Below are 17,294 nucleotides of genomic sequence, written 5' to 3'. Positions count from 1 at the left end.
CTAGGAATATTATAGCCAGGTTGCAGAGTTCCCAGATCAAGGAGAAAATATTACAAGCAGCCAGGAAGAAACAATTTGATATTGTGGAAACACAATCAGAAAAACATAGGATCTGGTAGCTTCTACACTGAGGGATCGAAGGGTTTGGAATATGATATTCTGGAGGTCAAAGGAGCTGAGATTAAGACCACAAATCACCTACCCAGCAAAACTGAATATCATGTTTCAGGGGAAAATATTGTCATTCAATGGAATAGAGGAATTTCAAGCATTCATGATGAAAAACCAGAGTGGAATAGAAAATCTGACATTCAGATACAAGAAGCAAGAGAAGCATGAGAAGGTAAACAGGGAAAAGAAATCATAAGGAACTTATCAAAGTTGAACTATTTACATTCCTACAAGGAAAAATGATAATTGTAACTTATGAAACTTTCCTCAGTATAAGAATAATTGAAGGGAATATATATATACATATATATGTATACATACATATATATCTATATAAGAGGGTATATGGGCATATGAAAACATATGTGAGTGTGTGTATATATGTGTACAGGTATACATAGACAGAGGGCACAGGGCCAATTGAATTGGAAGGTATGATACTTAAAAGGTGAAATTGAGAGATGAGAGAGGAATATACTGAGAGGAGATGGGGAGAGACAGAATGAGTTAAATGATTTCATCTAGAAGAGGCAAGGGAAAACTGTTACAATGGAGGGGAGGAATAGCAAGGCAAAAGGGAATAAATAAATCGACCTTACTCTCAAAGAGTTTGGATTATGGAGGGAATGACATGCACAGTAAATAGTGTATTTACCCTACTGGAGAGTAGGGGGGAAGGGGATGTAAGGTTATGTTATTTAAAGATCTTCCATGCCCCTTGAATTTGCTGATGTAGCAGGAATGGGTGGGGCAAGAGGAAGTGGAAGCAAAGGTACAGTATGTTTGGTGACTGGCAGTGGGGGCAACAGCAGCAGTGGCCAGCAGTGGCATCAGTAGTAGCCAAAGTGGAGGCATAAACTCCTTATTTTGAGCCAGCCAGAATTTCTGCTAAGGACTCCTTTTGAGGACTGCCAGGGATGGGAACTACCGGGGGCCAGAGCTTCCTGGACTCTGAGCAGTTGCCCTGAGTGGGGAAAGGAGAACCTTTGCCTGGGGTAGCCTGTTCTGTTTTGAAGGCTTGAGAATGTGGGTGTTTACTACATTAACTACATGTGCCAACTTCATAACTTATATAATGGCTTTGACTTTCTGGTTTTGGGACTTAGTTTTCTGGTATTTGAGTAAATGTTCTAGCTTTATTTCCCATGTAGAGAGCCTGGTATATTTTGTGATTAATACCCATATCAGCATATTTATAGTTACTGTAAGCATTGTGAATATTGCATTGTTGATACAGGGGATGAGAGGGGGGGTGATGAGGGGAGGGCGCATTGGGTGGGGATGGAAGTTGGAAGCATACACTTTTGAAAAGGGACAGGGACAAAGTCGAGAATAGAACAAGTGGGGAGTTGGATTGGATGGAGGGAAATAGTCAGTCGTTCACAATATATCCACTAAGGAAATGTTTTGTATAGTTACACATGTACAACCTATTTTTAATTGCTTATCTTCCCAGTAAGCATGTGTGAGAAGGGAGGAAGGCAAAGAATTTGGAATTCAAAGTTTTAAAATAAAATGTTTAAATACATACATATATACATATATATAATTATGTATGTACACACACACACACACATATATATTTTTTCATGCAACTGAGAACTAAGATATACAAACACTGGGGCATAGAGATCCATCTTGCCCTACTGGAAAGTTGGAAGGGGGATGGGGGATGATATAGGAGAGACCAGATTGCGGGAGGGGGTATTTAGTGGGATCACTGTTTTAGAGTGGTGGGTAGGGAAAAGATGGGGAGAAAATTTGCAACTCAAAATCTTGTGGAAATGAATGTTGTAAATTAAAATAAATGGAAAACTTAATTTAAAAAGAGTTAATTGTATCTCTTTTCTATTTGTCCATGGGGAACACCCAGTGGGAACCAGGGAATTATATTCATATGATTTAAAAACCCTAGTCTGCAACTTAGAAACTGAGAAAAAAAAAACACCTTCTGCAGACCCAACCTATGAATATAAGCAGCAAGTAAAGGAAGCAGACTAAAGGGTATAGCATACTTGGAAACTTTAAAACATTAATAATTTCATACATATGGATACTCACTTTACTAATGAAAGTTCCAACCTTCATAATACATCTCCTATTCAATTCTTGTCCATTACTAACAAATATAAAGGATAAAATCTAATGCACTGAAGCAATTCTTGTTCGTGTATTATCTCAATTAAGTTAATACTCTAATATCTACCTGTTGTGTCTAATTCATTCCAAATGACTGGTCTATTTATTTCCCACTTTTAAAAATTTTTTTTTTTTAAGCAATCAGGGTTAAGTAACTTGCTCAAGGTTACACGGCCAGTTATTTCTGGGTGTGTCTCTGCTAAGTATCTGCTCCCGAATTTGATCTCCAGGTCATCCTGACACTGGAACTGGTGCTCTTACTCACTGAGCCACCTGGCCGCCCCTCCCCCATTTTTTGATATAAATGATATAAATGAATAGAGTAACAATGTGGCAAAATAGAGACCCTTTAAAAAGTCAGGAAGCCTGTTTCAAGTTTCACTCCTAGTTCATACTCTTTATTTGGAGCTATCCCTGATTCAGAGCTTCAGAGCATGAAGGCATCTGGTTTGGAAAAGGAAGTTTTATCAGTAGCTCTCCATGCCAATGACATGAGAGATTCAGACCACATATTTTTTCTTTTTTTTTCAATTTAGTATTTTCCCCCGGTTACATGTAAAAACTATTCATAACATTTGTATTAAAAAATATGAGTTCTAAATTCCCTCCCTTCCTCCACTTTGCCCCCCACTCCCATTAAGCAATCAGATATAGGTTATACATGTGTAGTTATATAAAACATCTCCGTAATAGTCTTGTTGTGAAAGAAAACATAGACCAAAAAAAAAAAAACCTCAAGAAAAAATAGAGTATAAAAAAGTATGCTTCAATCTGTATTTAGACACCATCAGTTCTTTCTCTGGAGATGATTTTTTTTTATCATAAGTCCTTCAGATTTGTCTTGTATCATGGTATTGCTGAAAATAGCTATATCATTCACAACGGATTACAATATTACTGTTGTAAAAATTACATTTCACTTTGCATCAGGCCATGCAAGTCTTTCTAAGTTTTTCTGAGTGTCTCCTGCTCATTATTTCTTATAGTACTATTATGTATCACAATTTGTTCGGTCATTCCCCAGTTGATGTGTATCCCCTTAGTTATTAATTATTTTCCGCTTGAAAAGAGCTGCTATAAATATTTTGGTACACAGGTCCTTTTCCTTTTTTTTTTATTACTTTTGCATTACATTTGTAGTTGTGGTATTGCTAGGTCAAAGGGAATGGAAAATCTTGTAGTCCTTTAGACATTGTTCCAAATTCCTCTACAGAATGGTTGAATCAGTTCACAATTCCACCAACAGTGTATCAATGCCTCATTTTCCCCACATACCCACCAACATTCATCATTGACTTTTCTGTTCTATTAGTCAATCTAATAGGTAGGAAGTAGCACCTAAAAATTGGATTTTTTTTATCATTAGTGAATTAGAGTATTTTTAAAGTGTGGCTATAGAAAGCTTTGATTACTTCATCTAAAACCTTACCTTTTGATTGTTTATTAATTGGGGAATATTTTTTTTAATAAATTTGACTCAATCCTCAATTTATTTGAAAAATGATGCCTTTATCAGAGAAACTTGCTTCAAAATTTGTTTTCTTACTATTGCCAACCATATTTCCCCTGTTCTTTTCCTCCATTTGTTCTATTCTCTCTCTCCCTTCACCCTGTCCCTACTCAGAAATGTTTTACTTCTGATTGTTTTCTCCTCTAATCTGTATTCCCTTCAATCACTGCCTCCCATTTATTATCCCCTTCTCCTACTTTCCTCTGTGATATGATAGATTTCTATACCCAATGAAGCACATACATTATTCCTGCTGTGGACTAATTCCAATGAGTAAGATTCACTCACTTCCCTTTACCTCTCCAACCTTCCTCTCCACAGTAAAATATTTTTCTTGCCTCTTTCATGTGAAACAGATCATCCTCTTCTACCTCTGCCTTTCACTCTCTACCAGTACATTCCTTGCTCACTCCTTAATTTTATTTTTTTATATATCATCCTTCATATGCAAGTAACACCTATGCCCTTTATCTGTATATACCCCTCATGTATATACTACTCATGTAGGAATATAAACAGTTTAGCATGATTAGTTTCTTATGATTTTCCTTTCCTGTTTACCTTTTCATGCTTCTCTTGAGTATGGTATTTAAAAGTCAAATTTTCTCTTCAGCTCTTATCTTTTCATTAACAATGCTTGAAAGTCCTTTACCTAATTGAATACCCCCTTTTCTACTGAAGGATTATACATATTATACTCAGCTTTTTTATTTTGTGGACAGATGATTCTTGATTATAGTCCTAGATCCTTTGTCCTCTGGAATATCATATTCCAAGAAATCTGATCTTTTCATGTTGAAACTGCTAAATCTTGTGTTATTCTAACTGTGGCTCCACAATACTTGAATTGTTTCCTTCTGGTTACTTGCAATATTTTCTCCTTGACGTGGGAATTCTGGAATTTGTCAATAATATTCCCAGGAGTTTTAATTTTGGAATCTCAGAAGATAAGTGAATTCTATCAATTTCTGTTTTACCTTCTGTTTCTAGAATATCAGAGCAGTTATCTTTGATAATTTCTTAAAAGATTATATTTAGGCTCCTTTTTGATAATGTCTTTCAGCTACTCCAATAATTTTTTAGTTATTTCTCTTAGATCTATTTTCCAGGTCAGTTTTTTTAATGAGATATTCCACAAGCTTCTATATTTCCGATGCTTTTAGTTTTTTCATATTGTTTCTTGATTTCTCATAAAGTAATTTGCCCTCATTTACTAACTCTAGTTTTCAAGGAATTATTTTTCTTCAGTGAGCTTTTGGTCCTTCTTTTCCATTTCTACAATTCTGCTTTCTTAAGACATTCTTCTCCTCATTGACTTTTTGGACCTCTTTTACCATTTGGCTGTTTCTGTTTTTTAAGGTGTTATTTTCTTCAGTATTTGTGTGTGTGTGTGTGTGTGTGTGTGTGTGTGTGTGTGTCTCCTTTACAAAACTGTTGAGGCTTTTAAAAATGATTTCCTTTCATCACCCTCATTTCTTTTTCCAATTTTTCCTCTACCTCTCTTATTTGTTTTTCAAAATTCTTTTTGATCTCCTCCATGCCCTGAGACGAATTCATATTTTTTCTTGAATTCTTTGATGTAGGAGCTTTAATTTTGTTGTTTTCTTTTGAGTATATGGTTTGATCTTCCTTGTCCTTATAGTAATATTTTATAGTTTGTTTTTTTTTTTCTGTCCTTGGCTCATTTCCCAACCTTTTACTTATTTTTTAACTCCTTGATAAAATAGAACTCTGCTTCCAGTTTGGAGGGTCCACTGTCCCAAGCTTCAGGGATTTGGTGCATCTCTCTTCAGAGATCCTTCTAGGAACCAGTATATTTTCATATTTTCCAAGGTGGTATAATCTAAGGTGAGGTGTTTCCCATTCTCTTGTCCTGTACTCTTGTCTTTGAGTGACCACAAGCACTGTTTTCTGCCCTGGAATTGTGAGGAGGATCTCCTCTCTAACTGTGGCCACAAGCTCTCCTGTTCTAATGTTCCTCATCAACCTAGAAGTGCCACCCAGGACTGCGACCTTGATCTGAGTATGAACAAAGCTACACAGTCTTGCCTTAGTGCTAGCAAAGAGACCCCGCTATCTCCTTTTGTCCAGTTGTTTTTTCCTCCTTCCATCTGTGGGCTGAGAGCTCCAGAAACAGCTGTTGTTGCTAGTGATTCAGAGACTTCCAAGGCATTCTCTTGTTTTGCTGGGTCTAGGACTGGCCCAGTGTGTGCTACATTGAGCTCTGCTCTCATCCAGGTAAAACAGACATTTCTTGCTGACCTTCTAAATTGTCTTGGGCTGGAAATTTGTTTCATTCTGTCTTTTTGTTGATTCTGTTGCTCTAGAATTTGTTTAGAATCATTTTTTGAAGATATCTGGAGTGGTTTGGGGGAGAACTCAAGTGAGTCCCTTCCTTTACTCTGCCATCTTGGGTCTGCCTCCTAGGCCATATATTCTTTTTTTTTTTTTTTTTAAGCAATCAGGGTTAAGTAACTTGCTCAAGGTTACACGGCCAGTTATTTCTGGGTGTGGTGCTCAGTATCTGAGCCCAGATTTGATCCCCAGGTCATTCCAACACTGGAGCCGGTGCTCTTACTCACTGAGCCACCTGGCTGCCCCTAAGCAATTGGGGTTAAGTAACTTTCTCAAGGTTATATGGCCAGGTGTTTCTGGGTGGGTCCTAAGTTTCTGAGTCCAGGATTCGATCTCCAGGTCATCCTGACACTGGAGCCAGTGCTCTTACTCACTCTGCTACCTGGCCACTCCTAAGGCCATATATTCTTAACATTAACTAAACAAAATACAATTCTTCAAATATTTTCTTAGTGTCTTGGGTGACATAGGCAAAAATGAAACAATACCTGCCCTTGAGGAGCTTATGTTCTACTGAAGAAAAATGTAAAAAAAAAATTAACTAATTTTATGAGAGAGCAAACTGTAATAATAATTACATAACTGAGGCCTAGAGGAAAGAAAGAAAAATCCTGAGTGTCGGAAAAAAAGGTCATGCATTCCATGAATGACAAATGAATATCTCAAATGCCTTGAGGAAGGAGACAGAATATTAAGTTTAAGAAACAATTATTACTGTAGCTTAGATAAATATAGAATGAATATAAGGGGCAATATGCACTAAGGTTGGGAAGGTACGATAATGTGAGACTGTGATTGTCTTTAAATGCCTTGTAGTGGAATTTGCTAAAGGCCATAGGAAGGCATGGAAAGTTTTTGTACTGAGCACTTAAATGTTTACTGCTGTCTCTTTAGGAATATAGAAAAAAAAGGAACAAAGAAAGAAGATATATAGAGATAGACAGACAGATGGACAGAAAGACAGATAGAAAGATAGATAGATAGATAGATAGATAGATAGATAGATAGATAGATAGATAGATAGATAGATAGATAGATAGATGCCTATAACTTAATAGAATAGAAGAGAGATTAGAAGCAGGGAGACCTTATAATAAGGAGGGAATCACAGTACTCCAGGCAAAAGACAATGACAGGCTAAAGTATTAGGGTAAATGGAGAGGAGTGGCAAAACATAAAAATGTTATTTATGCATGCAGAATAGGAAATTATATATACATATACATACATGGGTATATGTATATGTCTGATTAGGTATGTTGGTAACATTATTCAGTTTCCTTACACTTATTCAGAGATTTTTCCATTGTTCTTTAGGTTATTTGTAATTTTAATTTGTCAGATGATGCTGCTCTGTGATTCACAGGCAGTTACGCATAATCACTGGAATATGATTTATATTAAAGAGAATATTTTGCAGGGAAAGTAATTTGGGAACTCTGAAAGCATTTTGCTATTTCCCAATTGCAATCTAGCATCATATCTTCATACTATTTAATGCAGTCTTCTTTTTTAAACAGCTCTCCCTTTTTCTCCTCCTAGGTATTGTTGCTGTTTATGTTGTAACTGGTGCTTCCATGTTACCTTTTTCATTGCTGTGTAGTTGTGGGTCCCAGGAAATCTTCCAAAAAGTTATGAAGATAGAGTAGAATTTATGAGACTCATTACCAGGGATGAGACTGTACTAACTTTCAATAGGACAATGAGATAAGAGCAGACGATGTACTACGCTAAACCTTCTCTTTGCCAGAAAGCCACCCCATAATACCAAGGGGTGCTATCTATATTTGAGGCACACTCTTTTTTTAAAGCAATTGGGGTTAAGTAACTTGCTCAAGGTTACACGGCCAGTTATTTCTGGGTGTGGTGCTAAGTATCTGAGCCCGGATTTGATCCCCGGGTCATCCCAGCACTGGGGCCCGTGCTCTTACTCACTGAGCCATCTGGCCGCCCCTAAGCAATTGGGGTTAAGTAATTTGCTCAAGGTTACACGACCAGGTATTTCTGGGTGGGTGCTAAGTGTGTCTGAGCCTAGATTTGATCCCCAGGTCATCCCGACACTGGAACCGGTGCTCTTACTCGCTATGCTACCTGGCCGCCCCTAGGCACCCTCTTTTTGTATCTTGTCATCCTTTTGTCCTTGCTATTCAGAATTATGGGAGAGAAAATATTAAGTAAAAGCTGATAAACCAGATGGAGAGGTGCAGATACCGTGACGATTTCTGGCCAGGAGATGCAGAAGAATGAGGAGGCATTTTGAATCTGACACAGAGAACTGGAGGAAGTCACAAGCTGAAAAGATCCAGAGTTGCTGAGACTCAACTGTTTGGAGTCCAATTTATTTTGTTGAACTAGGTAATTTGATTATCAATAGTTAAACAGGGAATTTTGACCCTTCTACCATAACTTTCTGTGTTCTAAGTTGGTACAGGGGAAATTATTTGCCTCTCCATGCAAAGAAAGTTGTAGAGGGAAGATTGGCTGATGATTAATTACTCCATAAAAAAATGGTGAAATTACTTTCCCTTTTCCCTTTGCTCTATGTGTAAAATCCTATATGATCACAGTATACTGTCTTTGGATCTATTAATGGATAAGGGAAAGATCTAAGAGGATAGGGTCGAGTGTAGGATGGGGGATCTGAGCTTTTCAGTATGGTTACTATTTTATTATTTTTAGCAATATTCCATTCTCTAATCTAGATTAAATTTAGATGGAGACAATAAGTGATTAAAGCTCTTTTAGAAATAGCTCTATGGGGGCAGCTAGATGACACAGTTAATTGAGCACCGGCCTTGGAGTCAGGTGGATCGGAGTTCTAATCTGGCCTATGACACTTAACAATTACTAGCCATGTGACCTTGGGCAAGTCATTTGACCCCAATTGCCCTACCTTCCCCCCTTTAAAAGCAAGAGAGAAAGAGAGAAAAGAAAAAAAAAAGAAACGGTGCTGTGAGCTAAATTTTGGGAGAGAAGCCTAGTAAGGATATTGCAGCCTTACAGGAAAGAACTCACCACGTCCCAGATGAAGAATTTTGCAAACTATGTATTGAAGTTTCAAGTACATTGCGACTTGGTGGACAATCCAAATATTGCACCTAGGTAATTAAGCTTTGCTGGATAAAGAACACTTACTACCCATCATTCTTAAGGAAGTGATGAAATTGAAATCAAACAACCATATATTTTCTATAGAAAATAATTTAATATATCCTTTTAATATATAATGTGACTTCATCATTCCTTTACACTTTTTTTTCTTTTCAAGAAGTGATTACTTTCTAGAATTATGTTCTGTATGTGATTCCTAGTCCATCAAATCTCCTTGATATCCAAAAGGTGAATTTAGCCTCCTCAAATTTTGGCTTCATTTCTATTATCACTCAAATTTTGTTCATTTGCATATAGACATTTTAGGATCTGATTTTATTTCTGGCTCTCTTACAGATCTCCTCTGAGCAATTGGTTCTTTTTCTAATATATTTCCTTAGTTGTTCCTGTATTAGAAGTCCTTGTGTGTGTATACAAATACATACATACATGTGTATGTATATATGTATTCATATATCTACATATCTATATGTATGTGTCTGTGTATATATGTATTCATATATCTACATATCTATATGCATGTGTCTGTGTGTGTGTATATATATACACACACACACACACACACACACACATATATATATATATATATATATATATATATATATACACTTTTTTTTCATCAATTCCCTTGATGTGACATCCAAAAACCAAAAGGAATATACTTCTTTTCTTAGGTGTACTTCATCCCTGGCCAGGAGACTATCTTTTAAGCCATAGTCCAGAAATAAACATTTCATTCTCAGACTCTTTCCTTAGCTAGCTCTTTACATCCCAGATTTCTTTCTCCTGTGAATTTTTCTTTCTTCGACCAACAGTAATGAAAAAAAAAAAAACAATACCTTGAAGTCTTTAATTTTCCCCCAGGGCTTTGCAATTTTAGTGTTATTTTCTAGGATCACTCTGGTTACATTAGTTTTCCTTAACATTAATCATCACAAATAAAAAATGCTTAATTATAAGGTTAACAAATTCCAGGAGATAAAAATTTCTGAAGATACATTAGACCACACTGTTATCTATCTTCTGGGACGTAATGTAGAATGGTATAGTGGCTAAAGTTCTAAGATTAGGATCAGAAAGACCTGGGTTGAAATTTTTAATCTAACACTTGCTTTGTGAAGTAAAAATAGGATCAATTAATGTCTCTGATCCTCATTTCCTTCATCTATAAAATTAAAATACTGTTTCCCTGTATCATAGGATTGGTGTCAGTCTCAAATAAAGCAAGGGTTATCTTTTAAATCTTAAGGTAATACATAATCATGGTATTTTCGTTATGAAGTTATCTGCTGATAGGAAGAACAATTCCATTACTATAAAGTTTTTTTTTACCTTAGCAACATTATTTAAACATCGTTATACACTGGCAGACACCATTAGTGAATGGAAATTTTCATATATGAGAACATCTGACAAATTTGATTTTATTTTATGCTGAGATTTTTAAATACCAACTCCTTGCTTTATGCATAAATCTGAAAAACATATTTTTCCTAAACATGGATTTATTGTTGATGCTGAAAAGATTTCATTGATATATTCAATAACAAACTATGAATAGCTACATCCTTTACCATAAATAGCTTCTCTCACTGGAGAGGTTCAGAAAAAAATGATTTTCCTTAATTGCTTGAATTTTTAGAGCTGCTTTTGTTCATGGCCTCTGCCCAAATACTCTTTATGAGGCTGCCGCATCTGAGGATTATCTGTGTCTAGGCAAAACAAAATGCCAAATTTGGAGTGGGGGAAATAGTCTGACCCATTGATTTAAATGAATGCCAACATAATTTTGAGGTCATTTTTTTTGTCCCATAACTCACTAAGTATTGCACCCTGCTAGATTTCCCTTTTAAATAATTCCTTTTCCCTTCACTACCCATAGCTGTTTTCATCCCTCTTATTTGCTGTTGACATCTTAGTACTTGCTTGTGTTTTTTGGGGAGAGTGTGTATTTGAAACTTGTGAAAAGAGACATCATGATTGTTGAGAGCCTTTTTAGTTGTCACATACGGGGCTTCTTTTTTTAAAGTTAGGTAGCTTTGATTTCCACATAGGGGCAACTAAGTGGTATAGTAGATAGAGTGTGAAGTCTGTAGTCAGGAAGTCCTGAATTCAAATTCTGTCTCTAATACTTATTTTGTGACTTTGCACAAGTCACTTAAAATACTGTTTGCTTCAATTTTTTCAGCCCTAAAATGGGGAAGATAATAGCACCTATCTTCCAGTGTTATTGTGAGGTTGAAATGAGGTAATAATTATAAAGGGCTTAACACTGTGCTGGCACATGGTAAGCACTATGTAAAGGTTACCTATTTTTATAAATTTTAGATAATTCATTTGGAAAATGCTGATGCAGTTTACCTTTTCCTTCATATTCCCATTAAAGTTTAACCACATTTGAAAGTAAGTAAAAGAATAATGGCAACTTTATAATATCTTGCAAGCATTAGTAAAATTTTTCACGATAAAAATGTTATCAGGACAATTGGAGAGACATAATTGAGGTATCTGGAAAGTTATATTAATTTGTTTACTGTAAGGATATTATTAATAGATGCTTTTTTTCTTCTTTTACAGTTTATTCTTGATATTTAAAATCTACTTAATGACTTTAGTTAAGATTTTGTAGATACAAAAGTTCAACAGTATCAATACTGTGTTGCAAATACCACTTATCAACACAGTCCTAGAGCTAATTAAAAGCAAATACAGGCAAGCTTTTTAGAAATGCTGTGATTTTAATCAGGTACCCAATTGCTAACAAAGATTAATTATCAGATGACAGAATTCCAAGGTATTAAAGCTTATCAGGCCATTGACCTTTACCAAGGTTTTAGAAATGTGGTAAAAAAGTAAGGTAGTATAACAGAAAAACTGATGAATTTTGCACCAACACTCACAATCAGAATCCTAGCTCTGCCACTTGCTACATGTATGATGTCAGAAAGTCCCTACTTATCTAGTCTCAGTTTCTTCATATGTAATATGAAATGGATGGACTATAGTACTTTCTATTTCTAAAATCTATAATCCAATATGATTGGCAAGATTTGGGGGGGGGGGGCAGTGGCTAGATGGCACTGTGAGTAGAGCACTGGTCCTGGAATCAGGAGGATCTGAGTTCAAATACAACCTGAGACATTTAACACTTACTAGCCGTGTGACCTTGGGCAAGTAACTTAACCTCAATTGACCTGCCTTACCCCCTCCAAAAAGAAAAAAAAATAGGTTTCTTTTTTCCAACATAAGTCATTTAATCTAATAATTTCAAAAGGAGGAAATAAATGCCAGATGTATAATAAGTAAAGCTGAATCATCAAAATAAGAAGACAGTGAGTGCAACGGTGATAAGCAACAACAGTGGTGAAAGTCTCATAGAATATCAGACTTGAAATAATTAAAACTCTAAGCATCATATCTACCTTCTAAAAAGACATGGATAAGAAATAATTTTGATTTTCCCCATATAGATAGTATCTTCATAGTTGTTTTCCATTTTGGACACTCATTTCAAGAAAGGTATCAATATTGGGTAGTATCCAGAAGAGTATATCTAGGATTATGACCACAATTGAGACCATATATAATATGAAGATTAGCTGAAGAAACTGGGGATGACTTGCTTACAGGAAAGAAGGCTGACGTGATGATAACATTTTTGTTTGTTTGTTTTTAGTACTTTTAAATCTAACAAATGGAAGAGAGGTTAAGAATATTCAGTTTGTCCCTAAAAGGTAAAGTATGGTGGAAGGGGCAAAGGGGTGAGTGTAGATTCAATGCTCTTTGAAACTAACAATGAACAACCATAACAGTTTGATTTTGCGTAAGGAAGAACTTCCTAACGTAATGATATAAAAAAGGAATGGGTAGGCTGAGTATATAGTCAGTTTCTTCTCATTGAAGCTATTAAACCCAAATTCAATGGTCCCCTGCTAGGGATGCTATAGTAAGGATTCTTTTTTTTTGGTAAGGATTAGAATACATGACACTGAGGTCCCTTTCAATTCAGAGATTCTTTGATTCAGTAAATTTTAGTCTTCAGTATCTTCCCTATTCCTTCTGAAATAAAATTCAGTGGTTTATTGGCTCAATTTATCATCCAAAAAATTGATGACTTATTCTCAGAGAATACTTGATCCTTCATTGGAAATGCTGATGTCCCTCCATTTGGATTCAGGATAGTTTGTGAGTTTCCAAGTTTTCTTCAGTTCACGATCCAAACATTGACATTTACCAGATGTATCTTAGGTAAGTCACTGAACTCCCCATAGCCTTAGTTTCCTCATCTACAAAATAGAGATAATTGCAGTATCTAACCATCTAAGTCATGATTGGATTGAGGAAAAGTTCTTTATAAAAATTAATATTGTTTGAGGGAGGGGGTATACAGTAGGATCGCTGTTTTGGGGTGGTGGTAGGAGAAAGAGAAAATTTGTAACTCAAAATCTTGGGGAAATGAATGATGTAAACTAAAAATAAACATAAAATTTAATTTAAAAATAAAAGTTTTTTAAAAATTAATATTGTTGTTATAAAATATTATTTTTGGCAAAAATACATCTCAGTGTGGAGGAGGATGGTTTGTTTAGAATATATTGTGGTGACTCATAGAGAAGACTCTGATTTCTGTTATTTGGTTTCCTTCTTTTGACTTATATTTGGAAAGTAGCCACTGCCTGATTAATTATGCTTTTGTTTTCTTTTTTATAGTCCTTCAAGGCTTGGGGTATAGTCACCTACAATTTTAGAAATTATGAATTAATAATCAGTATTGCTTGGTTTATAATAATTTTCTTTTCTGATGAATTAGCCAAACAAAGTCATGTCTGAATTTTCAGAAAAGGCTGAGGAGGCCCTGCTTCCATTGAGTGAAGTCCCCAAAGTTTGTCACTTGAAAATTTCTTTCAGTTGCCTCCTTCTCTCCTATCCCCTTTGTGTTACCCCCAGTAAACCCAAACAATCATGCATCTTCAATGTAGGTGGAGATGGCCTTCTGTCTAGGCTGGAGGTTCTTAATCTTATTTTTTTTTAATCATGAATCCTTTTATCATATTAATGGAGTTTGTGGATCCTTTCTTAGGATTTGCATAAAATAAAATACCTAGGATTAGAAAGAAAACTGTTCATGTCAAAACATTGTTGATAAGATATTAAAAAGAAAAATTCATTGCTCTCAGGTTAAAACCCCAGACTCAGCCTTCCTTCATTAAAAAATGCCCCAGCTATAGACCATGCTTACACTCTCCTGATTTTAAAAACATGTCTATTATACCCATCCTATTTCTTCAGTGAATTTGACTCAAATTTTTATCCAAAACAAGTTTAATAAATTAATCCACTTTAAGTATTTGATGAATGATGACACCTCAAAATGACATGCCTCCCCGGGAATCTATATTTTAAAAAAGAAATGTGCTACAAGAACGACTTTATAATGATGGATTTTCAGATAATATGATAGTCTATTGGGAAAAATATTTAGACATAGAGTAAGTCTTAATAGTGACACTCCAATTTTACTCATAAATCACAAGTGTTCTTCCTGTGCCTCAACCTTCATCAATGTATATGATTGACTCCCTTTTGTATTCATTCATTCATTCATTTATTCAATAAAAGAAGAAGTATAGTCTTTGACTTCTGTGTGAGTGTGAATAGAATTCAGAGGTCATCTTACCAATAGTATATAGGAAAAAAATTCAGAACCACATTATTTCAAAAAAATAATCCTTTGCTCAAAAACACCAAGCAAAAAAAATTGATGGGAAGGGAGGAAAAAATTTGAAATGCAAAATATATTTAAAAAAATTCTTCATTTATTTATTTTTAGTTTTCAATATCCACTATCCACTCTTCACAAGATTTTGAGTTCAAAATTTTCTTCCCATCTCCCCCTTCTCCTACTTCAAGACAGTGTGCATTCTTATTACCATTTCCCCCAATCTTCCCCACTTTCTCTCACCTCCCACCTTTCTTTTTTCCTTAAGGGAAAGATAGATTTTGATACCCCTTTACCTATATTTATTTTCCAGTTACATTGAAAAACAATTTTAAACTTTCATTGTTAAGATTTTGAGTTCCAAATTCTCTGTCTTCCTCCCTCACCACCCACTCTTCTTGAGACAGCAAGCAGTTTGATATAGGTTATACATGTGCATTCATGCAAAACACTTCTATAATAGTTATGTTTTGAAAGACCAACTATATTTCCCTCTTTCCTATACCCCCCATTTTTTCTATTCTGTCTTATGACCCTGTTCCTCCTTAAAAGCATTTACTTCTGATTACTGCCTCCCCTAATCTTCCCTACCTTCTACTCCCCTCCATCTCATCCCCTTTGCCCTATTTTCCTTTAGAAAGTATGAATTATATGTATTGAATTATTGTATGTATTGAAGTACTGAATATTATGTCATTCCCTCCTTAGGGCAAATCTGATGAGAGTAAGGTTAACTCATTCCCTCTCACCATCCCCCTTTTCTCCTCCACTGTAAAAAGCTTTTTTCTTTCCTCTTTTTTGTGAGATAATTTACCCCATTCTACTTCTACTTTTCTCCCTATCCCAGTGCATTCCTCTCTCATCCATTAATTTTATTTTTTAGATATCATCTCACCTCACACTGTGAGCTCCATCAATGTAAATATTATCTAAAACTACCCTAAGAAAGGTCTCATGTTTTACAAATATCTTTTTATTTAGGAATGCAAACGATTCAATTTTAATAAATCCCATATAATTTCTTCTGTTTACCTTCTCATGTTTCTCTTGAGTCTTGTATTTGAAAGTTAAAATTTCTATTAACGCTTATCTTTTCATAAAAATGCTTGAAAGGCCTCTATTTCATTGAATATCCATTTTTCCCCCTGAAGGATTATACTCAGTTTTTCTGGGTAGGTGATTCTTGGTTTTAATCACAGCTCCTTTGACCTCCAGAATATCATATTCCAAACCCTCTGATCCCTTAATGTAGAAGCTGCTGAATCTTGTGTTAACCTGATTATGTTTCCACAATATTTGAATTGTTTCTTTTTGACTGCTTGCAATATTTTCTACTTGACCTGGGAACTCTGCAATTTGGCTACAATATTCCTAGTAGTTTTCCTTTTGGGATCTCTTTTAGGAGGTGATTAGTGGACTCCCTCAATTTCTATTTTACCCTTTGGTTCCAGAACATCAGGATAGTTTTCCTTGATAATTTCTTGAAAGATGATGTCCGGGCTCTTTTTTTTTTTTTTTTGATCATGGTTTTCAGGTAATCCAATAATTTTTTAAATTATGTCTCCTGGATCTCCTTTCCAGATCAGCTATTTTTCCAGTGAAATATTTCAGATTTTTTGTCTATTTTTTCATTCTTTTGCTTTTGTTTTATAATTGCATAATTTCTCATAGAGTCATTAGTTTCCAATTACTCCAGTCTAATTTTTAAGGAATTAATTTTTTCAGTGAATTTTTGGGCCTTTTATCCCTTATGGACAGTTCTGCTTTTTAAGGCATCTTCTCCTCATTGGCTTTTTGGACCTCTTTTGTGTTAGTCTATTTTTAAGTTATTATTTTCTTCATCATTTTGGGGCTCTCCTTTAGCAAACTATTGACTCATTTTTCATGATTTTCTTGTACCACTACCATTTCTTTTTTCTATTTTTCCTCTACATCTCTTACTTGATTTTTGAAATCCTTTCTGATCTCTTCCATTTTCTAAGATCAATTCATATTTTTCTTGGAGGCTTTGGATTTTGTAATGGCAAGCAAAGTAGTACTTTGCTCTTTGATTCAGTTATTGTACTGACAAGAAAAGTAGTACTTTTCTCCTTGTTTCAGTGATTCAAGTTACTTTGAGCCTAGCCTGTGATTATACCAAGTCTTTCTTGGAAATAGTATACAGTTAACAGGCCAAAGGGAGTTTGGGGACCTTCCATGCCCTTAATACTCATAACATGGAAGGAACTTGCCTGAGAGGATGTAATGTAATACCAAGCAAAGGCAACTTCCCAGGTTCAAAATACCAGC

The sequence above is a fragment of the Petaurus breviceps genome, unplaced genomic scaffold (genome assembly GCF_028583685.1).
Source record: "Petaurus breviceps papuanus isolate PSGF00001 unplaced genomic scaffold, PetGlider_PUasm1.0 90740, whole genome shotgun sequence".
Taxonomy (NCBI): Eukaryota; Metazoa; Chordata; class Mammalia; order Diprotodontia; family Petauridae; genus Petaurus; species Petaurus breviceps.
The sequence above is the reverse complement of the archived record's forward strand: the minus strand, read 5'-3'. Positions refer to the sequence as shown.